The sequence below is a fragment of the Acomys minous genome, assembly GCF_964271855.1.
Source record: "Acomys minous genome assembly, chromosome: 7".
NCBI lineage: Eukaryota > Metazoa > Chordata > Mammalia > Rodentia > Muridae > Acomys > Acomys minous.
Window position 1 is genome coordinate 59,587,436 of NC_140488.1, and position 27,404 is coordinate 59,614,839.

Sequence of the window (27,404 nt, forward strand, 5' to 3'; positions counted from 1 at the left end):
GAGAGAGAGAGAGAGAGAGAGAGTTACTTGATTCTAAGATAAATTGACACTACATAAACATTTCTATTCCACAATGTAGAATTAGGAATAGAGAGCCAAATGAACAGTTCAAATCAAGACTAAAGCCATCAATCAAAATGTTATATCCTAACTGTCCATGTTTAGTATCTTGGGTACAATATGGCAGAATGTGGGCTTCTAAGGAGTTATGAAGTTCTCACATTGTAAGTTTGCTGGTTCCAGTCCACATAGCCACTTTAAAATGGTACGATGCCTCTAGTTGTTGTTTAAAACTCTACTTTGAAAATATTTTACAATTTTAGCATCTCTAATTTTATAGGTCCCAATTTAAACTTTGAATTTATTTTTATAGATTTACATTTCATGATCTTCCAGAAATGTCTTGGTGCTTTCCTACTGTGATAAAAATGCGGCATGGGGAAAAGAAAGTCCTTATTTGCTACCTATTTTACAATTACAGTCCATCACCAAAGTACATTAAGGCAGGAAATCAAGGAAGGAACTTGGAGGCAGAAAATAAAGTAGAGACAGTGGAGGCCTGTTGTTTTACTGACTTACTCCTACAGTTTGTTCAGTCTGTGTTAACAGCAACCCAATATATTCTGCTCAGAAGCAACACTGCTCACAGTGATATGGGCCCTTCTACAATAATTATTCATCAAAATTATGCTTCCGCAGATTTCCTATAAGCGAATCTGAAGTATATATTATCTCAGTTGAGGTTACATAATCCCAGTTGACCCTAGCTTATGTCATGTTAGAAAACAACAACAGCAATAAGAAAAAAAAAAAAAAAACCTCTAATAGGCACAAAAACTTCATTCCCATCACACACTTCCTGTGTTCTGCGATTTTTCCTTTGAAATCTAAATATAAGCCTATAGGACCACATAATATGCAACTCTACAAAACTTATGTAGGCATATAAAAAGATTTTTTTCCAGTCGGGCATGGTGGTGCACACGAAGGTGAGTTCGAGGCAAGCCTGGTCTACAAAGAGAGTCCAGGACAGCCAAGGCTACACAGAGAAATTCTGTCTTAAAAAAACAAAAAAAAAGTTTTTTTTTTCCTGGCTGTAGTGGCCTCCTTACAGCTTGAAATGTATCTAAGAGGAATGATATTTTAAGTGCTCTTAAGATGGGAAGGATTTTCTACATCATTCCCCAAAAGACTATGTCTTGAAAAGTCTTTAAAACAAATTTTGCCTTTACCACTTTGAGATTATTTTAGGTAGGTCATGTCAATTTTTGAGTTATCTTTGAGTCATATTTGCTGTTTTGTATAAACCACTTAGTTTTTCATTAAGGTCCCCAGGTTAATATCCTTCTTGATAACACTTGTAATAGTATTGACAAACATTAATCCAGAAACATTTCTGCTTTGATCATACCCAAAGACCTTCTAGGTCTATGGGCTATGGCTGCAATGCAACATGCCCCTAGTACACACCTTTAATCTCAAACAAAGAAGGTAAAGTTAGTTAATAAAAGGAAGCATGCACATTTGAAAATGTCTGAATGAGAGGGAGAGAAAGATTTGACAGATGAGGGTATGCTCAACTCTCAGGAGCACAAAGAGGAAAGAAAAGTTATTTCAGAGAGCAGCAAGCACAGGCCTGTGCACCCAAACACACACACACACACACACACACACACACACACACACACACGGGGGGAGAGAGAGAGAGAGAGAGAGAGGAGAGAGAGAGAGAAACAGACAGACAGACAGACACAGACAGACAGACAGACACAGACATAGAGAGATACAGAGAGACAGAGACAGGGCCAGATACAGACAAAGAAAGTGGGGGGGGGGCAGTTTTACCAGGAGAATTTTAGAAACAGGTTGAAGAGAGGACAAGCTAGACATGGGTGAAGGCAGAATGGCCCAGAGAAGGAGAAGGATCCAGAAGATTAGAACAGATGCTAGAATTATTCTGAGGTCAAGCACAGCAATTAAGTCAGAAGGTGAGAGAAGCCAGTTTAAATCCTTCAGCTTACTGAAGAGTTTTGAGCCAGAACAGCTGAACTGAACCAGCTAGTGAGAGATTAGAAAGAACTAGAAAATATGAGTTTATTCAGCAGTGAATAAAAGAGTTTGAAAACAATGCAGGCCTGGAATAGATTGTATGGAGGCTAGAAGCTTCCAGGACTAAGCCTACATTAGCAGACAGAGGCAGTAAGCTGCAGAGATGATAATTACATCAGGTGGATAAAAGATATTTTTACAATAAAAACAAAAAAACATAAATGGAGAAGAAAACTTAACAATTTTACAGAGAACAGAACACATCTGATATAAACATCAGAGAGAAAAAAAGACAGCTGACCGAAAGCTAGAGAGGAGAAATTTACCTTGTATTGTTTTCATAGGAAGCATCAGTCCTCAAGTTTGGCTGGATGTCCAGAGAGATTCTGGAGATTCTGAAGCCACAGGAGCTTCAAGTCCAGATCAAGGAACAATATAGGAGCCTCTGAGACAGCAAAACACACCAAAAGACAATATTAGTTATATAGACAGAATTTTCTTGCATTAAAAAAGAAGTGGAAATCATCATTTTGAATCCCTTAATCCATGGATAGGAGTTGAGGGGATAGAAATGATACTTGAAAAAGCCATCGTCCTGGTGGCACTCAGAGGAAGGATAGCAGGTCACCAAGAAGAGACTTGATACCCTATGGAGCATAAAAAGGGGGAGGAAGTCCCCCTCAGTCACAGTCATAGGGGAGGGGAGTAAGGGGAAAATGGGAGGAAGGGAAGAATGGGAGGCTACAAGGGATGGGATAACCATTGAGATGTAATAAGACTAAATTAATAAAATAAAATTTAAAAAAAGAAAAAAAAATGTAAAAGCCATCGCAGTATTCATTATAATTGTGATCACCAGAGTGAATTACTTTGTACTTTCAACTTCAGTCTTTATACAATTCCTCTCAAAAAAGGTTGGAAAATGTAGCTATAAAAGAAAAAATATTTATGATAATATAAAGGCTTGAGAGACTAAAGACAGAGGAAGTAAGCAAACCGGAAATTCTTAATTGTCTAAAGACCAAATAGCCCATGTACAATGAGTAGAAACCTGGCTTCTCAGGGTGGAGCCTGCCTATTGTGCCTAAATGTCTAGTTTATATGTGGATTAAAAAAAGATCTAATTGCAGCTTATTAAAAAGAAAAGGGAAATAAGAATTCCCATAAATAGACTGAAAACACTTTATTTATTTTAAATTCTTTCCAATGCCAATGAAACAAGAACAACAGCTTTTGAAAGACAGTGGATAGTAGAAAAACTGCTGAATTGGATCAACCTGTATACACTTAAAATGTTTTAACATCACAATGGAAGTCAGGGAATGTGTTAAATTGGGAAAGAGGTGTTGCTGATATTTCCACAGGTGATGAAAAACTACGGGTTCCATCAAAAGATATTATCAAGCCGGGCGTGGTGGTGCACACCTTTAATCCCAGCACTTGGGAGGCAGAGGCAGGCGTATCGCTGTGAATTCAAGGACAGCCTGGTCTACAAAGGGAGTCCAGAATAGCCAAGACTACACAGAGAAACCCTATCTCAAAAAACCAGGAAAAAAAAAGATATTATCAAGTTCTACATGAAAGGATTGACTCAAGGAAGGGACAGAGAAAATTGATCTCCCCTGTAAATAGACAACTCATCAAATCAGATGAAGGACAGATTAGACTGTCAGATTAGAAAACAATGATGCTGAAATGTACTGTTACTGAAGACCGAGGATCTGGACTGCAGTTATGAAGGATTATCACGTCAACTGATCTCCATAAAGACATTCAGTCAATTATATTTTGGATATTGTTTTTTATGATATAACAGTTAAACTGTGTACAATTTTTTGCTTAAACTGAAAGGGAGAAAATGTTGAGAAATCTTAATCCAGAGACAGAGCTGCTCTAATCACGTCCAATGATCTTTTAGGTCTGTGTGATCCAGCTGGAATGCAACACATCATTAATATACATTTTTAATCCAAAACAATAAACATAAAGTTAGTTTACCAATAATTACATCAGGTGAATAAAAGATACCTTTATATAATAGTTTTCTTTTATTTTCAGTAGTTTTGGTTCTTGTTTTCAGAGATGACAGTCCATAGCAACTTGGTTACATTGTTTCTTGGCCTTTGGTACCACAGAAAATCATGGAGGAAGGATATCAGAAAAGGAAAAATAAAGGCTTTTTACTTACTAGAAGCCCAGCAAGAAAAACAAAAATTAGAAGGAGTGATAGGTGATATCCTTCACAAGCACATTACCAGTCACTCATTTCTTCAAGTCAGGAACAACTTCAAAAATTCCTGTGATTTCTTAGCAGTCTAACTTTTAAATTTAATTTATTTTTATTTTGTATCAAGTCTTTATGTTTTGGTATGGAATATGGAATATGTGCATGTGAGTGTATATGCCTTCAGAGGATGAAGCATTGTGTACCCCTGGAGTTGAGGTTACAAGTTAGGTAATTCACATGGTTACAGGGAACCTTACTCAATTCTTCTTAAGATGGACCCATCTCTGTAGCCCCTTTCTCAAATTTTTAATCAATCAGGGCTTAATGCATTAATGAAAGTAAATATCTTATCGTAAAATCATTTTTTTCCAAAATTTTCCTCTAAGCACTATTTTTATCTATGATGTAGCCCTCAGTACATGGGAATTTGAAAGGTGGGTCAACATTTTATATAAAAATCCTAATATTATGTTCCTGACTTGTAAAGGATCAACATATATCTCACCATGCAACATTAATTTAATTAGCCCTCAATATGCTATATGGTTTTTAAAAGTTCAAACTTGCTCAATATATTGAATCCAGTGACATCTCTGAAACTTATGGAAACTCTCAGCTCTGACATAACTCTCTCTCTCCCGCCCTCTCTCTCTCTCTCTCTCTCTCTCTCTCTCTCTATATATATATATATATATATATATATATATATATATATGTGTGTGTGTGTGTGTGTGTGTGTGTGTGTGTGTATGTGTGTGTGTGTGTGTGTGTGTGTGTTTTAAATAGTTTAAATAGTTTCTTGGTTATGGGCAGGATTTTGTGTCCACGTCTCCTCCTTCTCAGTGCTGGTATTTTTCTATTTTGAAACTGTGTAAGTCTTACTCATGCTGTCACAGTCTCTGTGACTTAATATGTATATCAGACATATTGTGCCTGGAAGCCACTGTTTTCCTGGAGTCATTCACCACCTTTGGTTCTTTTAATAGTTCCACTATCTCTTTAACATGTATCTTTAATCATTGGGGGGAGGAGTTCTGGTAATAAGAAAATCAGTTTTATCCAATGTAGTGTCATTGAGTTTCTTCAACCACACTCCAGAGCAAACCACATGTTCCCGCATAGTTGGCCAACACAAAATTGAGTCAATCTTTGTTGGGTACCTTTTGTTTTGTGTGTATAATATTTGCCTTGTTGGTTTCCTTTCCTTTTGTTTGTTTGTTCATCAACTTAGATTTTTCTTTTTTCTCTTGAGATACTGAACAAGAATGAATATGAAGTTATGGAGGTATGGATCTGGGAAGGGTAAAGGGAGGGGAAAATACAAAGAAAAAGAAATTTGAATTTCTTACATTCTTTCAATATATAATAGCAGAGAGTAAACATTACCACTACTAAAAAGATGAATGAATGAAAAGAAAGGAATGACTGCATAGAATCAAAGGTAAAATCCATCAGGAAAAGATAACTAAACACTCTAAGTCCACTTTTAGTACCCAGAAAGCATGGTGCTATGATATAAATTCTAGCACAGAAAGAAAACCCCACACCTACCCCTATATCCTACATGACAAGTCACTCAAGCTGGTTTTACTTATGTTTTGCTTACCTTGGTAGATGTTGCTTGTTCTTGGCAAGTCTAATGTGCTAAGGGTACCATTAAATTTTTAGATACACTCTCTCCACTTCTTATGGACCAATCAAGTGAATTTAACTTTCTTACATAATGAGTAGTTTCCTATGCATCTGCATAAAATATGCATGTAAGCCTTCATAATCTCAAATTTCTTATGTGTTGCCTTTATACATCACTAAATGCATAACATCTAGTTATGCTACTAGCAAGAAAAGATGCCATGAAACATGAAACTTTGAATCTGTCTTTAATGAGCAAATGAAATGAAACAAGTTTTTTTTTTATGACATGAAAACACAGAACACTCCAGATCTGTCTCCTCCAAAAAAAGTATTGAAAAGGAATTACTTTTTATAACATTGTACTTAAAATGCATGGGTTCTAGACAACTCCAGAAATATCATCACAGGATCTTTCCTATTGTTCTGGTGCAAAGTAAGTGGCTTGTCTGTAGTGTTGCTAATCTTGTCTGGAACCATGCATTCATTAGATTCACTTTCATACAGTTTTTTTTCCTGGCTTACAGAAAGTTACTCCAACATCCATTCTATGTTTATGACACAGGATTATCACCATAAACCTGAGTAAATGATGACAACAATATTCATATCATAACCTGAATAATAAGCTGCCTTAACATTCTCTCCACAAAGTAATTGTTCAGTGAGACTTAACCTGCATCACTCACTAAGTTTTAAGGTTGTGTCAAAATACATATTCTGCCACAGTATTTTGATAATGGATTCTTTTTCAGTTCCCATAAAATCCTTAGTTTTATTTTATCTCCCAGTATGCATTCTAATCAGTGTTCTAGTCTTTAGAGTAGCTACAGATATAGACTATAAATCTCTTCTTGTACAATTCTAGGATTGTTCACTCATGAATTGCACAACCTTCCAATACATATGACTTACATATTCACAGCAATGATAGAACTCTTAGAATAATTATTTTAGCATTATTCATATTTTTCCTGTGATAAATTATCTAATGAGAACATTATATGGTTTAAAATTTTATTTCGGTTCATAGTTCATAAGACATCAGTCCACTACTTAATTGCATATATTGTTTTTGTGCAGGCAGAGTATCACAGTTGAAAGGATGTTGGCCACAAAATTGATGCCACAATATGAAAGTATGATAGTGTTTTGTTTAAGTAACTCATTTACTTAATTAAGGCGTTAAAGTATGAATAGTGCTGCTGCTAATTTTGTTATATATTAAAAATATGCTGTTTATTATTATTTTAATTATTCACAACTTAAATTTTATTATGGATATGTATGGGTGGTGGTTATTGTGAATTGTTAGCTTAATAACATCTAGAAAAATGTGGGGGAAGTCTCTCAATGAGGTTTTGTCTTGATTATGTATGCCAGTGGTCAATTCTATGAGATATTATATTGAGGATACTAGTTGAGGAAGAAAGAACAGTCCACAATTCATGGCACCATTCCATTCCTCGTTGTATAAGAATGGAGAAAGTTGGCTAAGCACCAGACTTTATTCATTAATTTATTATTTTCTGTACTCAACTGTGAACATAAGGTTGTCAGTTATCTTAAGCTTCTACTGCTGTGATTTCTATGCCATGTTTCAGTGTCGCCTGGAACTGTAAGTCAAATAAACTCATTTTTTTATAAGTTACATTTGTCAAAGCATTTTATAACATAATTGGAAAAACAAACTAGGAAAATATTGAGATCATAACTATAATAAACTTGTGTAGGACAAGTTTGAGGTCATAGCTATAACAAACTTGACTAAATGCAGACAATAATAAATGTCATTAGGATTCTCAGTCATAAATGGGCCATGTTTATCAAATAAACACTCATCCCAAAGCTCAAGGATCACTCTAGAAAAGGGGCAGAAATATTAAAAGTGCAGCACCTGAGGGTGACCAGAATTAAACAATGTCTTCCAAATATGACAGAACTATTACACTCATAAACTTAAAGCAGATACAGTCACCTACAAAAAACCTATACAATGTAAATACTATCAACTTTCCAGCTTGGAATTAAGAAGGTCTCAGTTCTTAACTAAAGAACTGTTAAAAGTTGGTGGCTTCTATAGTGATTTGAAAGAAAGTAGCCCACATAAGTTCATAGAGAGTAAGTGGTGTGACCTTGTTGGGGTAAGTGCAGCTTTGATGGAAGAAGTGTGTCACTAGTGGGTGGGATTTCAGGTCTCAGAAACTCAAAACCAGGCTTAGTAGATAAACAGTTTTGTTCCTGCTGCCTGTGGACCAAAATGTAGAATTCTCTGATCCTTCTCCAATGCCATGTTTGCATGCAAGATGCCATGTTTCCTCCCTCCCATGATAAAATGAACTACATTTGACTTTTAAGTCAACCCCAATTAAATGTATTCTTTTAGAAGTAATGCCATAGTCATGCTGTCGCTTCATAGCAATACAAACCCTAAGTCAGAAGTTTGTGCTAGGGACTAGGGTATTGGTGTGATAGGCCTGACCATGCTTTTAAGGAATGTGAGATTTGGGATTTTGTATTGGAAAAAGAGTCAAGTGCTTTATGTGGGGCTTAATGGCAATTCTAGTAGAAACATGGAAGAGAGTGGTACTGAGGATGATTTGAACTATCGGGGTCCCAACTCAAGAGGTTTCAGAGGAGAGGAATCTTAATATGTAGTTTTAGGACTGTAATGGTGATATATTGGCTATTAATGGCTACTTTTTCTCCTAGTCTGAAAAGTCTGCCTGAGGCTAAAGTGAAGACTTTGGGATTAATTGCATTAGCAGAGGAAATCTCATAACAGCCTAGTATTCAGTCTGTCCTGTGGTTATTAGTATTCTCTCTTATGAAGATTTATAATAAAAGGGAGAGAGCTGACCAAGGAAAAATACAAGATGCACAATTTAAGTAGAAAGGGGTAACCCAGACATGATGTAGAGCAAAGTCTGTGTTCAAGGAGATCAACACATTACAGAAAAATGAAAAGGAATGAAATAAAAGTTTAGGGCCACACGTGGTGATGCACACTTTTAATATCAGAACTCTGAACACAGAGGCTGGAGTGTATCTGAGTTTCAGTCCATCCTGGTCAACAGGGCAAGTTCCAGGACACTCAAGATTTTGCAGTGAAGGAAAATATTGAGAACAGAAAGCTTGTGAATATATACTTGAAAACAGGGTACATGTTCCAGCCCCAGTAAGCAAAAGAACTTGGGGTCTTTGGCCATTTATTTCTGGCTTTTGAGTCAATAATAGAGAAAAGGGTTTATGGAATCACCATTTGTGACTAAGTACATTACTGAGGCCAAGAATATGTTGGGGTATAACTTCATGGAAGTCTGAAAAGATCATTGGATGAAGTTGTACAAGTGAAGCCTGAGTTGCCTTGAAGACACCAAGATGTCAATGCCAGAGTTGTGGGATAGCTGCTGAAGAAAGCTGCTAAAACAGAGAATGTAAACACATAAAGAGAAAGTAATGTGTTATAATCAACAAAGCTGAAAGGAGTTGGAGATCTGAAGTGTAATTTGACATCAGACATGGTGACCCAGAGATTAGAGTTTTTCTATTTGATTTTCAGGCTTCCTTGGTTCAGTACTTATTCACTATGCTCCCTTTCCTCTTATTTGGAATGGTAATATACATTCTGTGTATATGTTGGAAATATGTGATTTGCTTTTTTAATTTGATTTTACAGGATATCAAAGTTTAGAGATTGCATGAGTCTCAGAAAAGACTAGAACTTGAGCTTTTAGACTATAATAGGCTATGGGAAGGTTTTTATTTATTTTTTAATTTTTATAACAAATTTATTTTTCATATATTTTTACATTCTTTTAATTAAAATTTTTTACATATTCATTTATATTATTATGCATGTAAGCAATAAACTACATACTGCAAGAAGAACCATGAAACAATCAAGAATTACATAAATGTTAAATTCATAGTGTTTTGACTATATGTACTTGGAAACCTTATGGAAACATCTTTCCAATCTTGGCGAGTTTAAAATTCTGAATGTAAACCAATATCTATCATATCTCATCTCAATCAACTTAAAATATGTATCTTGACCTAAAAATCTTAACCCCTAACAAGTAAGCTTAATTGTAAAACTAACCGATCTGGTCTTCAACCTTATCAGAGACTTGAGAAGGAATAAAACTTAATTACCTGAGTATACAGGTAGTGCATGTTAGCAGCTTCCAAAATGATAACTTAAGAGATACCTTTTGCTGCCTGATTGGTCACCCAAATATCTTTACAATGTTGGAACATCATCTTCAGCCTTCTAGCCCAAATATCTGACAAACATATTTGTAAGGAAGGAACTACTGAGGACTCGCTTATGCTGTCTTGGCAGAGGTGGGCCGTTGACTCTGCTTGCATCCAAGCTTGCCCTTTTTTAGGCTGAATTCTGTCTGCACTATAAATGAGGACATTTTGCCCAGCGGCTTGTTTGTCACATTTGAAACCATCTCCATAAGGAGGTTCTTTGATACTCATCATCTTCTTTGAGGTAGGCTAGGTGTTGCCAGGCATTAACCTGTCTTATTGTCAATGAATCTTTAATGTAATGAAAACATCTTTAAATGTCATATTCCGTATGTCTCTGATGTTTTTGAAGACCTTATCTAACTACTTTATATTGCCTTTTCATAGAATCATAACTATTACATCTAGGATCAACATTCTTGTGATTAAAATAGACTAGTAATTGATATGAGCATGATTTGATCAGCTAACAAGTAATTTCTATAATGTCTACTAAACTGCCTGCAATAGCACTTTCAAAGTATTGGAAGTAAGCCTTATATTATAATTGAGTTGTATAGGTATACCACTTAATAGAGTAAAAATATATATAATGTTTGTGAAAAATAATATTAAATTTGAATTCTATACCAATATATCAAATTTAAACTTATAATGAATCTATATGCAAAATTCTATACCAGTGACATGAAAATAACCTAGTTAGTAACAGTTAAGGCATTAAGTTGAAGAGGAGATGCACTAATCTACTTTTTGTTCTATCGTCCCTATATATTTCTATATTCCCCTTTCTTTCTTTTCAACCCCTGTCTCCAAACCTAAGAATGAAAGATAAAGGAAATAGAAACATCCCTGAGTTCAACCTTGTTTTCTTTCTAAGTAAGACCAGTAATAAATTATAACCAACCCCCATTGAAAATACACGTTTATCACCGAAGAAAGCAAACAAAAACCTACCCAACACGCCTTAAGGGAAACGGGTCATCATTCTCTTAAGGTTTCTTCCTTTGAAAGTCATGGATGCATCCTTTGTATCTAAATTTTTATTTTGTTTCATTGATAAACTATAATTATAAAAATTGTGGAAATCAGTGAAAATGTAGTTCATACAAATGTTTCCAAATTTTGAGTATTTTGTAATATTTTATTATACTTATTATTCTACTAAATGCTCTTTTTGTCTTTCTAAGTTAATACATGATTTTGTATGAGGTACTCTTTTATTTCTTTCTTAGAAATTTCCAAGTACTTTCTCAAATAATATCAAGTACATTATCTTTTATCTCAATGTTGCTTTAAAATCATGCTAAGTTGTCCAACTAAGAACATTCCCTGAAGTGTTGTACTATCATGAATAGAATATTTCCATTGAACTATGTTAGAATCTAAATTCTGGATCCTTAGTACATGCAGTAGAATAAGGTTTGATTTACATTCTCTCTTTACATTTTGTGTAATTTTGTCAGTGGGTTTTCTTTTCATTATAGTATATATAAAGATCTTAGGGAAAGAAACATATAAGATAAAGGGGCATGAAATATATAAAATCAGTGTAATGATTAGATATACTAAATCTCATCTGAACCACAGCCAATGAATTTTATATTAGACATTCCTTTGTGTTAAAAATATGCAAAAGGGAATGTCTGACTTCCCTTTATTGTCAGTCTTAATTTCAGTGTTCCAATTGCACCAATATCTATTCATTAAAATGATAGTTTATTCTGACTTCAAAAGCGTATTACATCATGCATTGAATTGGTAAGTAAAACTCTTATCTACCAACTGATCTGAAAGTATTCATTCAAATTATAAATGTTTTGCATTACAAAATTTAACCAATAAATTAATTTAGTATATATTTGTTTATATTAATCATAATAATTAGGTATTTATTAAAATATTCCCTCAACATTCATATATTTTAATAGAATTTATAAACAGCCTATTTAAGTATTAAACTTTACCAATCATAGGAGATAAAAGAGGAATAATTTTTGAAAGTATAGATTTAGAAATATGCATGTTAAAAATACCAACTTTATTAATTATTTTGGACATTAAGTAAAATAAAAATTAAACTATTAATAAAAAGGAATCCAAAGCTATGAAAATTTGGTACTAAAAGTCATTATGCTCTTTATTATCAATATGTATTAAATAGAAAAAATGCCAACATTTTAACCACACATGTTTAGTAACTTTTATTGTTTTGCTATAGTTAACTTTTAATACAGTAAAATGTTTACTTAGAAACTGAACAAGTTTGATAAACTTTCAAAAATTAAAAATTTCTCAAAAATAATCTATGCTAGTATTAACATTAGCTTGCAGCAAACCCCTTATTACTTGATCCTTACTTGCTTAAAATTGTTTTTTCTTCTTACTCCTTATACCCAAAATAGTAACCAATATAATGTCTTTTCTTTATATACATTATTTGCACCTGTTAGAGCTTACTTCTATCTTGTACTGGCACATAGCCTCTATGCACATGCATATTTGGTCATGTGTATACTCTATATTACATATATACATTTATGTTTGAAGCTTAGTAAACAGAATGCTTTAGTTTACCTAAAGAACTAAACATCATAGTAAACTATAAATTTTGAGCTGTCTACTCTTATTGAGCACATGATTTTGTCCTACTTTCCAGGTTCATGAAGAATTAGTATATTGAATATCACTACCAAGAAATATTTTAGAAATCAAAATTAGAGGTGTGATGCTATCAAATATATATTGCTTATAATAATTGTAAAAAAAGCAGTAGAACCTTCCTATCCTGAAGAATATTTTCATTTATGCACATGTATCTATTATTTTACTTAATGTTAATTTGTGTTATTCATCAGCATTACTGTGTGCAGCTGTAGAACACTTTCTTTATACATTGTCTTAGACTGCTTACCTTGATAAATGAGTTGCAGTAATTGTTTTCCTTACACTCCTCATACATTGAACTTGGTGTTTATCTAATTGTTAGCCTTTTTATCATTTTTCTGAGTATCACAAGGCCTCCCCACCAAGAGGAAATGGATAATGTCCCATCCATTGGCTAGGTCTGAGTAGGGGTTCAGTGTTTATGGATTGTATAGTCCTTGGTTGGTGCAGTAGTTTGAGCAGCAATGGAGGAGTGTTCCCCTCTCTCCACATTCTTGCCAGCATGTGTTGTCACTTGAGTTTCTGATTTTAGCCATTCTGTTGGCTGTAAGCTGGAATCTCATAGTCCTTTTGATTTGAACTTCTCTGATGACTAAGGATGTTGAACATTTCTTTAAGTGTTTCTAGGCCACTTGATATTCCTCTATTGATAATTCCCTTAAATTCTGATCCCTATTTCTTTTTTAAATATATTTTATTAATTTATTCTAATTATATCTCAATTGTTTTCCCATTCCTTGCATCTTCACATTCCTCCCTCCCTTACATTTTCCCCTTACTCCCCTCTCCTATGACTGTGACTGACAGGGACCTACTCTCAATGTATATGCTCATAGGGTATCACGACTCTTCTTGGTACCCTGCTATCCAGAAAGCCTCAACATCCAGGAGACATGGTCAGACATGGAGCACCAGAATTTGTGTTAAAGTCAGTCCCCACTCTCCACTCTAGTGTGGAGAATGTCCTGTCCATTGGGTATATCTGGGTAAGGGTTCTTCCAGAAAATCAACAAGATAGACAAACCATTAGCCAAATTAACTAAAAGGCAGAGAGACAGTATCCAAATCAACAAAATCATAAATGAAAAGGGAGACATAACAACAGAAACTGAAGAAATACAAATAATCATAATATTCTACTTTAAAGGCATATATGCCACAAAATTTGAAAATCTAAGGGAAATGGATAATTTTCTTGATCGAATCCACTTGCCAAAATTGAAACATGATCAGATAAACAAATTAAATAGTCGTATTTCTCATTTAGAAATAGAAGCAATCATTGATAGTCTCCAAACCAAAAAACAGCCCAGGACCAGGTGGTTTTAGGGTAGAAATCTACCAGACCTTCAAGGAAGAGCTATTACCAATACTCTTCAAGCTACTACAAAAGAAAGAAATGGATAGAAGATTACCAAGTTCATTCTATGAGGCCATAGTCACATTGATACCTAAACCTCATCAAGACACAACAAAAAAAGAGAATTTCAGACCAATTTTTCTTATGAACATTGATGCAAAAATACTCAATAAAGTACTTGCAAAACAAATACAAGAACATGTGAAAGATATCACTCACCATGACCAGATAGGCTTCATTCCAGCCATGAAGGGATGGTATAATATATGGAAAAACACCAATGTATTCCAGCATATGAACAAACTGAAGGAAAAAAAAACTGCATGATCACCTCCTTAGATGCAGAAAGAGCATTTGACAATATCCAACACCCATTCATGTTTAAAGTTTTGGAGAGATCAGGGATACAAGGCACATATGTCAATATAATAAAGGCTATATACAGCATGCCAATAGCCAAAATTACATTAAATGGAGAGATAATCAAGGAAATTCCTCTAAAATTGGGAATGAGGCAAGGATGCCCACTCTCTACATATCTCTTCAATACAGTACTTGAAGATCTAGCCAGAGCAATAAGACAACAAAGGGAGATTAAGGGTATCCAAATGGTAAAGGAGGAAGTCTAATTATCCTTATTTGCAGAAGATATGATAGTACACATAAGTGAACCCCAAAATTCCACCAGAGAACTACTACAGCTGATGAACACCTTCAGCAAATTTGTTGGATACAAAATTAACTAAAAAAAGTCAGTAGCCTTATTATATACAAATGATAACCATGCAGACAAAGAGATTAGGGAAACTACACCCTTCCTTCACGATAACCATAAGCAATATAAAATATCTAGGAGTAACTCTAACCAAGCAAATAAAGGACTTGCTTGAAAAAAGCTTCAAATATCTGGATAAAGAGATTGAAGATAACATCAGAAGATGGAAAGATCTCCCTTGTTTGTGGATTGGGAGAGTTAACATAGTAAAAATGGCCTTTAGTCCCCACAGAAATGGGCACACAGCCATCAAAGTCTACTGTCACACACCAGGCTGGTGAGGAGCTCTATGTACTCCCTAGTGCACAGAACTAGCTAGAAACTGATGAACCACAAGCATCTGTGTGTCCTAGCACCCAGAAGATCCCACAGTTTAGATTACAAATCGATCTGATCGCAGGTCACCCAGAAAAGCCACAGAGAGAGCTCCTGGGTTCCCAAGTACTCAGCTGTCACATGCCCGCTTGCCCACATGCCCAGCCTGCAGGCAGCTATTGAACTTCTTACTGCCACAGTACTAGCTTGAGCCTGCAAAATCACCAGTACCTGTGGGGTCTAGCACATAGCAGACCAAACAGTCATGATCACAAGTGTATTTTATCTCAGGTCTCCCAGAAATACCAGAGAAAGTTCCAACATCCAAGCAGGCCCTGGTCATATACTCCAACCAGAGACATCACAATGTGAAGAGGTCAGCATAAGAAGCCAAGCAAAAATCCCAAGGGCTATTTGTTACCACCAGAAACCAAAATCCCCAGTCCCATCACCACAACAAGCCCTGAAGAAACTATCTCAGCTGACACACAAGAGAAGGATTTCAAATCTGAGGTTATGAAAGCAATAGAGGCCTTAAAGGGGGAAAATAAATCTCTCAAACCAAAACTGGATTACACAAAGAAAGAACTGAACAAATCACTTGAAGAAACTACGATCAAACAGGAGAAAGAAATGAATAAAAAGTTTCAAGACCTAAAACTGGAGATACAAGCAATGTAAAAAATACAATCAGGGATAATCAAGGAAGTGGAAACCTGAGAGAAAAATCTGGGACACTATGAAAAGACCAAACCTAAGTATCTTAGGGACAGAAGAAAAGGAAGACTTCCAACTGCAAGCCCTAGAAAATATTTTTAATATCATGGAAGAAAACTTACCTAACCCAAAGAAAGAAATGCCCATGAATATTCAAGAAGCCTACAGAACTCCAAATAGAATGGATATTAGATCTCTGTCAGATGGAAGGTTGGTTAAAATCTTTTCCCAGTCTGTAAGCTGCATTTAATATTTTTCTAGAGATATTTTAGTCTCTTTTCTTGTTTTTTGAGGGAGGACCTAACTTTATTGTCTCTGTTGTGCTGATGCCCACTATGTAGACCAGGCTGGCCTCAAAGTAATAGAAATACACTTGATTCAGGTTCCCTAGCACTGCAATTAAAGGCCTGTGCCACTCCACGTAGTTGAGAAAGAGTTATTTTTTGTCATTTTTGTTAATATTTTGTGGAGGGCCAATTTCAAGAGTGTTCAAGATTTTAAAATTTGTTACCATCTCAATATGTTTGTCATGTAGCTTTGCAGGGTATTTGTATTATGATCTGTCCTTGGGTTATTAAATAACTTACTTAAGAAAATTAGAAGAATTACCTCATATGGATATTTTATTCATAACACCTAAGTTTGGTTTTAGAGATCTGATACTCAACATGGTGCCTGCAGTTCATAGTACCACATTGTAACTCCTCAATTTCATTTTTCTTACTAAAATAAGAAATGAAAGCAAAACTAATGAATTAATAATCTAACCACTGTATTAAATTAAAATATTGGTGTTATAAATGAAATTTACATGAAGCCTATTGTTGCAATATATTTTCCTACTGCAAATAAGTGCCAAAACAAGATGCAATATAACAAACTTTAGTTGACAAACATGATTTTCTGAATATATAGATGACAATAGTATGTTTACCTGTTACTTTTGCAAATATAAAATTTTTGTCTTTAAGCAGTAAGTTAAAAATTGTTTTATTCTATTAATGCCTCTTTTTTGTATCAGATCCTGATACATTTGTGAATAGTTATTTGTCAAATCTCTTTGTAAAATAGGACATAGGAAAGTCAGTCTACTTAAGTATATTAATTCTTCATGTGAAAGGAAAATTTGCTTGATATATCCATGATACAAATGCACACCGAATAACCATTTTCTCATAATCCATAACCCAAAGACACAGAGCTACTTTATCAATTTGAAAAATGACTTAACTTTATGGCTGAGATTTATATTTTTTACCTTAAATTTCCTTATCCAGACTACTAAATATTTTACTTTCCTAAATTCCAGGAATAATAGTTGAATGCTCACAGTATAATAATTATTTTCCAAATGAAGTCATATAAATTTCATGTTTTGAAAGGCCATCTTTTAAATGCTATGTAAAGAAAAATTCCTATTGAACAATAACATGGTATTAACAATACCACTATAGAATATTTTCCCAAACTATGTGGTTATTTGATTTATTTTTGTTCTGTGAAAATTAGGAAAGCAGGTCTCAATCATATAACTTGAAAATATTGAGATAATATAAATTAATTTGTTTACTTACATTAACATATATGAAATACATAAATGTTATATCTAGAAGATAATTGAAAAACAGAAATGCCTCTGATTTACCTTATACTTTCCTTAAAAATATATAATATTTAAGTCTAATTTTGTTCTTGTTTAACTACTGAAATAAATAAGATGGACTTTGATTCTAAAATGGGGAATGAGGGGAAAATGGGAGGGAGGGAAGAATGGGAGGATACAAGGGATGAAATAACCATTGAGATGTAACAAGAATAAATTAATAAAATAATATATATCTTGGAAAAAATAAAATTTAGTATTATAGCTTATAAATGAAATGCTTTAGGTGAAAATGGGATATTTACAATATAACTGAGTGAAAGTCAATGGATTAGGTTGAAGCTTTAGAGTTTTTAGGGTTGCTGATTAGTACTTCATTCCTAAATATTTATTAAGAAAAATAATTCAGTAGAAACAGCAGCGGTATGGAGCTCTTCTATGGCTTAAATTAGGAGAAAGTTTGACTAATATGAAAACCATTTACACCACAGCTCAGTGAGTCAAAACAGAAAGCATTAAGAGATAAAGGAAATCAATAGTTTAGAAAATAGCCTGCCACTGCTCTTCACCTAGATGCATTAATATGACTTGTGAAAGGTTGCAAATATACCTAGTGAGGATTTTGAGTTAATCTTTAAGCCTTTAAGCTTACAGAGCTTTAAAACTAAGATTTGGAAAAATCCTCCAAACACAACAAAATTAACAACATTAATTTTCTTTTTCCTTTTTTCTTTTTTCTTTTTGGTTTTCAAGACAGGGTTTCTCTGTTACACAAAAATCCCTGGCTGTATTGGGCTCTCTTTGTAGCCCAGACTGGCCGAGAACTCACAGAGTTCCCCCTGCCTCTGCCTTCTAAGTGCTGGGATTAAAGGTATTTGCCACAACAACTGGCTAACATTAATGTTATTTTTCAAGAAAATCTTAACTTTACCATTTTTTACTTCTCAAAGTTTGAAGAAAATTGTTTTATAGCAACTTTTAAATTAATGTTGACAACTGCACTGTATTACAATATATTTTTGGTAAAATTCTTATTTTACCAATTATACAGTAGCACATTAGCAATAAGTATTAAATCTCATTTTATATATTTAATTGGCTATAATCTGTAATTTAACAATTAAATATTTTATAATTAAGTTATAATCTCTTACACTGTATATATTTTCACATAACTTTTTGTAGTTGGCCAACATAATTAGAAATTTTCTTTTCTTTTTTTTTTTTTTTTTTTGAGAGAGGGTTTTTCTGTGTAGCTTTGGCCATCTTGGACTCACTTTGTAGACCAGGCTGGCCTCGAACTCACAGTGATCCACCTGCCTCTGCCTCCCGAGTGCTGGTATTAAAGGCGTGTGCCACCACGCCCGGCTTATAATTAGAAATTTTCTATTGAGTTATTTCTAATTTGGAAGCTTCTGATAAAATGCATGTAAGATTGTACCCATGGACTACAATCCAAAGATCATAAATGTTACAGTGTAATTAATAATTAAATGGCAATATAATAACTGAAAAAATTATTTCTTGCAGTAAACTATCCTGCAAACTAACTTGCAACAACTATCCTAGTTGTAAATTTGAAAGAAGATAATTATAATAATTAAAATTATTTTTGTATTATGATGCAATAAATATTATTATTAATAAAAATGGACTCAATATAATCCTATATGTTATTCACATTCATACAGATTCATCTGATTCACAAAATTCTATTAGCTTAATTAACTCAACATAATATAATCTTGTTTCATTTACATTGTCATGGGTTCACAAAGTTATTTTTTATAACTTGCCTATACCAGTATTCTTGGATTTATTATAAATTGATTTCTATATATGCAATAATAGAGGATGTTGTACTAGTTGTGTTTTGCATTAATGAGACCAAAAATCTGACAAAACACCACATATGGAAGAGATAATTTATATCAGCTCATAATTAAAATGATATAGCAAAAGTGATTCACAACTGGCATTGGGATACGTGATATTAGAAGTGATTCATAGCTATGGTGGCAATATGCTCACATTTGAGGATATCAGAAAGCAGAGAAGAGAGGACACTAGCATTCAGGTAACTTTCTTTTTTTATGCTGTTGACTGAATTCAGGATGTAAGTTTAGATTATGGTGCCATTCATATACAGGAAGAATCATCTCAATGAAATATTTCCTGGAACTATTTTATAGACATACCAAATGTATTCTTTACCAATGTCCAAGAAATTTCTTTACCAAGTTGGAAGTAAGATAAAATATCAGATCAACTTATAGTTTGTTGCATATGAATATCACCCTTTCCAATGATCCATTTTAGTGATTGGTTTGTAGTCTGCATTTCCACGAATATATCTATTTCATTAATTTGATATAAGCCAAACACAGAAAGATAAACACCACATGATCTCTTTCACATGCAGACTCTAAACTCATAGAAAGAAAAAGTAAAATATTTCTAAAATATTCTAGTAGAGGAGTGGAGAGAGTGGGATGAATAAATGTTGAACAATACACATAAAGCTAGTTCTGGTTCTGTATTTCACAATAGGATGATTATGGCAGGGAATACAGTATTAAACAATTCTAAGTATTTAGCAAAGACAATTTGAGTGCTCTCTTTAAGAAATGATACATTTTGGGTGCAGTACATGCTAGCTGCTCTGATTTTTTCAAAACACAATAAATAAATGTATTGCTATAGCCATTCACTCCATAAACTAGTATTGTTCTTCCATGAAAACTAAAAATATTTCAATAAAACATTTGAAATTTTATTTGACTGTATTATTATGTGTAAATCTGTCTAAATACACAGTTCACAATAACATATTCAAACAGATAGACAGACAGATATATGGACATACATATACAGCATTTTGATGAAAATTATATGTGTATGATAAGTAGCTTCATACAGACTATCTTCTCTTTATAGGTCGAATGATGGCACAAATTTGATGATCAATGCAAGTATTCCATGGTCAAGCTTATTTATTTTGCAAAATCTGTATGATCTAGAAAGTTAAAAGAAATATAAAGAGAAGCAAGGCTTTAGTTTTAAAATAAATTAAATTATATAAATTCTACTTGTTAATAAAATTAGAATTTAATTTAAAGAAGTGTTTCTTCCTATTTCTTTGAGGCATTTAATTATGTAGTAAGATTATCATATAAAATATATTCTTGATTTTATAACAAATATTCTGCCAATTCCGACAAAAAATTCAGATAGGAAAAAATAATGAAGGAGAATTTACTTAAAATTTGTAATGAACTCATTTTATCAGGTGGGTTATTTAAATGATTCTAGTCCCCTTAGCCTTTAGTTTAAGGGCAGGGCCCAGATGAAGCTTTCCTCTTTTGTTGTAATTTCTGAGTAATGAAAAGTTAATGTATTCCTAAAGGACTACACCTAAAATCCTATCTGCCATAATTAGTTAAGTCATACCTGTCTTATGTTTGAATATCATCTTCTCTGTTGTGCATACTCATAGCAGATCTACTGAGGGCTGCAGTGAAAATTTAACTAAGTTCTCTCTCCAAGGCATGCCATGTGTTCTGATGGGCTGTATTCCCACTAATCAACAAATGAGCATTGGAAAAAATATAATCAGACTCTCCTATAGATCATCAATTATTATTTTCTTAAACTGAAAATATAGTTATACTAAATATATGTTTAAATATAAACTACATTTTATGAGAAATATAATGCAGAAAATTATAACTAAATATGGAGCTATAAACAGATGAAAGCATATAAGCAATTTGTAAAAATGTTATTATATATTAATTATGTTAGATAGTAAAAAGACATTAATGTAAGGCATAGCATGTAGTTTATTTCCAGCTTTTCATGTCTTCTTTAATTTTTTTGAAACACAGGAAACTATAACAAAAAGAATGTTGATTTTTTTGTCAATAAATTATGTATTGCTACTTAAAAATAAGGTAAACACTGGACTAGATGAAAAAATCATACAAGGAGAAAAGAGGAAATTTAATGTAGTGTGGGAAGGGATGTAATGGAATATATGACAGAATATACCCAAAGAATTATATAAACTTTGTAAAAACAAAGTAGGTTATCAGCTCCTGCAACTGGGTGCAAAACCACCAGTTCCCAGAAGTCACAGCTCAGCTCATGGCCCACCAGAGCCTGTTCGTCCTTTGGAATTTGGTTTACTGTTCCACATACTGACACACTACTCTCAGTGAACAAGACTATTCCATTGTTACACAAACATAAATCATCTGATAAGACATACTGATGATTTTCTGTGCCATCTTGCAACACCAAAAATATCAAAGTCTTTCTTTGCCTATGTAACCTGTGAACCCAGCCAAATTCCTTCACTCTAAACATTTTCAATGCAGAAATCTTTATATTTTATGGCGCTGGCAGGCTTGGGTCATTTCTAATGATAATTTTGTTTTCAGGTTCTTTTCCCTTAGTAAGTTATCTTCTTCGTCTTCCTTCTGAGAATCATTTGTCATCTGTTCATATTGATACATATTTTTAATGTTCTTCATCTGTGACTTACACATAACATCCTATCTCTCATTTTCTTTTTGTGAATCCACACCAAATGTGGAAAATAGCTCTTTTCCAACCATCGTTGGGACCTTTAGAAATGTTTAAATGGTTTCTACTTGATTCTATCTCCTGTTCTGTCATTTCCTTTTCAATCAGAGATATATAGCTCTGCTAGTACCATCCCTGTAGTCTTCATGATCATGTACAAGGATAAAGACTCTGTACTACAACTGCCTGGTCACCCCAATGCACAGTGATTTGATGATATTTTGAAGGAAGATAAGAACACAGAGAAGATACTCACAGTTCTTTCTGTAAAGGAATATATAATAAGTATTTTCAAAAGGGTCTGTAATAATCTGTCACAGCAACTCAACACTAGTTTTCTAATAGGAAATCAACAATATTCAGTAGAAAAATAAATAAAATTGGTTATATATTAATAAAACTTTATATAAACTAAAACATGATTTGTGGACAGTTTTCTGTCTAGCTAGCTGCTTTATTATAATGTGAACTGTACTTAATAGAGTAGTTTTCATGGATTCATAGGCAGCCCTCTTAGGAACTCAAATACTTTTCTTTCATTGTAAATTGAAATGCCTAATGCTTTTTTAAGAGCAAGTTAAATGGGAATGACAAATCCTATCCCTTGCCTTTTTTTTCTTGTAGTTCATCCTTGAAATCTCTGGAAAGCCATAGAACATATTTAAAGGAAGATTTCTCTATTACTCTAGAATAAATACACTTTGGTAATTAATATGGGTCAAGTTTACTCTGTGAAACATATCAAATAATTTACAAAGATAAATATTGCCTAGTGTTAATGAAGACACACTATCATCTCTTTTTGCCACCTTACATAACTCTCAAAAATGTTCCCAGCTTTGTACTTTTGTTTTTTTGAAGACACTCAGTTAAAGACTTAGATCATTATTCAACTGAAAATAAATGGACACATAGTATCAACAGACATGCTGCAAATATACAATGATTGCTGGATATTAAAATTAGGACTAATAGTATAGATCAGGTGGTATAATGCTTATCTAACATACACAAAGTTCTAGGTTTGTAGAGTCCTTCCTTGAAAGTGTTATAGACATATTTATTAACAAAGGCTAGATAATACAATATATTTTAAAACATTGTAAGTAAAATAACCTTGGAGAAACTCTACTAAGTAAGCAACCAAGATGATTATCAGCATAGTAAATCATATGTGATAATTGCTGATGCAATGAGAATGACAGGCAGGCTCTGTAACCTTTCTCCAAAGAAAAATTGAAGACCTTAGTATAATCCTTATTCAAATATCAGAACTTAAAGGATATTCTTTCAAACAGATGATGAGTAAATTTTCAATATTACAAGAAATGAGGAAATGTTGATTAAGATTAATATACTGGAGGACATTAAGAGGACACAGTGATTACCTCTGTTTTACCTCATTACATACTAGAAAGTGAAAGAGCTCGTTTGCAGAGATACTTGGGAAATGTGAAAAAAATTACAGTTTAATTAAGACAGTTAAATCAATGCTATTTGTTTTAGCTTTGAAAATGTAAGTTACATTGGGAAGTTAAAAGAATTAGTGAGATGATAACATGTAAACTTAGATAACAATTTTTTTAATATAAGTACTACCTTCACAGTTTCTGCATAAATGTAAAATATTTTTAAAAGAGAAGTATGCAAGTGAGTTCAACTACATGAATGGTTTTTCACTTATAACATATAAAAGTTTACTTTTATACATTGAATTATTTAAAAGTATTTGAATTACGTTGAACTATTTGAAAGAACATTGTGTGGCCAGGGAGCAGTGGAGCTGGTCTGGAGCAGGAATGAGTTCAGGTCATGTCCAACCCTGGACATCTTGTCTCCAGGGTGATAGGAGTGAGGACCACTCTCTCCTCTGCCCTGGGCTTCCATGTCCTACTACACATAGTCCTTTGTCCCCCACCTTTTTCCATACCACTAGAGGTGGCCATAACCAAGTTAAAATTCCTCTCTCTTTATAAGGTTATGTCCAGCAAGCCTCTGGAATTCCTCTTCATTAAAATAGGGCATTCATAGCACCTTAGCCCCAGCCAATGAAATACACTTATCTCAAAAGCCTCTACCCATTCCCCAAAGGTTTAACTTGCCTTTGTTCCCCAAAATTAAGCAAGCTTCTCAATGAAGCTTGTCCCCCAAGAGTCTGTTTTCATCCCATTCACCCACTGTCTGTGGTCTTCATCATCCCCAAGCTATTCTTGTCTTTCTTTCCCTCTCAGGCCACTGATCTGATTGCAGCCAGTTACCCAATTAAGGGCGGCTGTGATTAGAATGGGAATGACAGAACATTTTTATTTCAATGTTTATTTTTTTTAAGATTCCATAAATGAGTGCTGTGTTCACATCATTTCTAACTATTTCTCCTCTGCCTTGTCTCCTCCTGTGTTTCACTATACTCAATATCAACTTGTCACCTTCTCTTTTTTAATTATTTACTGAAAATATTGATGTTGCCCATATGTTTGTACATATGATTAGGTCTAACCACTTTTTATAAGATTACCTATCTTGATTGATTATTGCCTTGTCAATTGCCTTTGATTTCTCTAGTGGTGGGATATTAGGAAATTTCACAACTCCCTTTCTAAATTAACATGTTGTCTGATATTGTCATGATTCAGGTCTTGTTTAAGTAATGATGCTATTGATATTTCATGGGTATGGCTTCCTTGCCTTGCATAGAAAATACTATCCTATACAAGACATCTGGGTTCTCTGTCTCATAGTCTTTCTGCTCTATAATTTTCTGTGAATTTTCATGAGATTTATATACTGGGGTGGCATTGCATGTTTACCAAGTATATCTGAGTACCTTGTTGTCACTTATTTTCTCCATTTTACAAGTCTCAACTCTCTATTATAATCTTCATATGTTACATAAATAAGCATCCTTGATGAGCAACATAAGCTATAGGTATCTGTGAGTATAAGAACATATAGAATATAGATGGAAATTATATTAGCTTAGGAAAGTAGCAGCAGTAAGTTATTTAGGATCTATGCCTTCTCAGGCTAGGCTTATAGCACTAGGCAGAGATTCCCTATTTGGTGAGCCTTAAGTCCTGCTAGAGAGCTATGTATTACTTCCAATGTATCAGTGTCATTACTTCAAAATTGAGTACTGTGGTAGTTTAAATGAGGTATTTTCCCCATGGTCTCAGATATTTGAATATTTTGTCACTTACTGGTGGCTTCATATGGAGAAGCTATAAGTGGTACAAACTTGATGGAGGAAATATATCACTGGGGGCTGGATTTTGAGAATTTATTACCTTGTGCCATTCACATTTTCACTTTCTACACCATGTTTGTGTTTGAAGCTCTGATGTCTCATCTTCATGTTTCTTTCTTAATGTCTACCACTTATTGCAGTGCTTTCCTGTCTCTAGAAGCACATTCAGAAATAAATTCTTTATTTCATAAATTTGGGGTGGCATAATGCTTTATCATATTATTGAAAAAGTAATTAATGTTGACGTTGGCATCAAAGAGTGAGATATTGCTTTCAATAGCTTAGTCATGTTGTTTTCAGGAAAAATGTGGAAGACTCTGAAACTTTGGGCTGGGAAAGCCCTTTAGTACTATAAGCAAAACTCAAGGGTCCATTTTTCAGAAATCTAGAATATAATAGTTCCTGGAGCAAGAAAGACTTCGGAGACCAAGGTCAAAATTATATAGAAGGGTTCAATATTAATAATTGTGATAGAAGTGGTCTCTGTGATATTTTAGTGAAGAATCTGTCTTCTGCCTATCTTTTAAGATATTGCCTGATGATAAATTGAAAAGTAGTAGGCATTTTTTACTAGTAGAGGAAATTTCCAGATGGCATAATATTAAATCTGAGGCATGGTTATTATTAATGGTGGTTATATAGATATACAGTGAAAAAGAACTATCAGAGCAGAAAGTAATATAAAACATACTATTTGAAGAGAAAAGGACAACTAGAAAGCTTAGTATTATAGCCAAAGTATATATTGGAAAAGAGGTTAAAATTAGAGAAATAGAAAACATTTAAAAAGCATGCAAGTGCCATGTGCAGACCATTCAGCTTTGCTGCAGGCTGACTGTGGAGTTCCTGCAGTACATCATTGCTGCCAGAGCTCTGTACAAGTTCATCCTGTCCAACAACAGCATTTATTATCAGGCTGAGGTGCTGAGCAAGCCCATCATATGGATTGCACCCTATGCTTTCTCTCATGATCATCCAACAGATGTGGACTACAGGGTTATGACCACCTTTACCAAGTTCTATACCACTCTCTTCGGTTTTGTCAACTTCTGTCTCTACCAGTCACTTAACCTTCAGTACCAGCCGAAGCTTGAAAGTCAAGCCCAAGCTGAAACAAAGTTCAGTGAGGACATACAGGCATTGGACTTTGAGAGTTCTATGAAAAAAACTGACTTCCCTCACTGGCAGCCTGGCTTGAGTGGTGGTGTCTGCTGCAGATAAGGACTAGGCCATGAATTTCCTACTGATGCAGAGATGACAACACAGGAGGAAGCATGCAGAAAAGAAAGTAATGGAGTCATAGGAAAGCACAAGAACCTCTTCAAAGGCCTGAAGTTCTTCATGAACCATGAGGTACTCTGTGAAGAATTAGCCTTCATTATCAGGAGTTTTGGTAGGGAAGTATCCTAGGAGAAGTCTTTGTGCATACAACCACCTATGATGTCATAGACTCTTGCATCACTCACCAGTATGTTGACTGACATGGGCAACAAACCCCCATCATTGTCAAGTACAGCCCCAATGGGTGTTTGACTGTGGGAGTGTCTGAGTACTCCTGCCTGTGGCAGAGGACTTTCCCTGGGTTCAGCTGCCCACTTCCACCTTTTTCCCGTCATATATGAGAAGGAAAGTGATTACATTCCTCCTGCAACACTAAAGCTACTTGCTCTATAGCAGGGTGAAGACACAGGAAACTTGAAAGAGGAAGAGGAGAACAAAGATGAGAATGAGGATGATAAAGATGATTATAATGAAGGTGATGATGATGTTATAAGGGAAAATGGGGAAGAGAAAGATGTGGAAGCTGATTCAGAGAATGAGGCAGAGGTGTATCTGTCAACCTTGGATCAGCAAAGCCTGGAAGGAAAGAAGCCCCGGGCAGTGATCAGCATTGTGAAACTGGAATACAAGCAGCAGATGGCCCAGGAGGAACAAAAGTGCCTGGCCATCATGGTGATGAAAAAGTAG

General features: G+C 34.1%; 1 pseudogene across 1 annotated transcript; it reads left to right on the top strand.

The window, feature by feature from the left end:
- Window positions 1-1,888: 1,888 nt before the first annotated feature.
- Window positions 1,889-27,404, top strand: LOC311601985 (pescadillo homolog; annotated as a pseudogene). The gene is made up of 2 exons: window positions 1,889-1,988; window positions 26,227-27,404. The product of its transcript is annotated as a pescadillo homolog (transcript).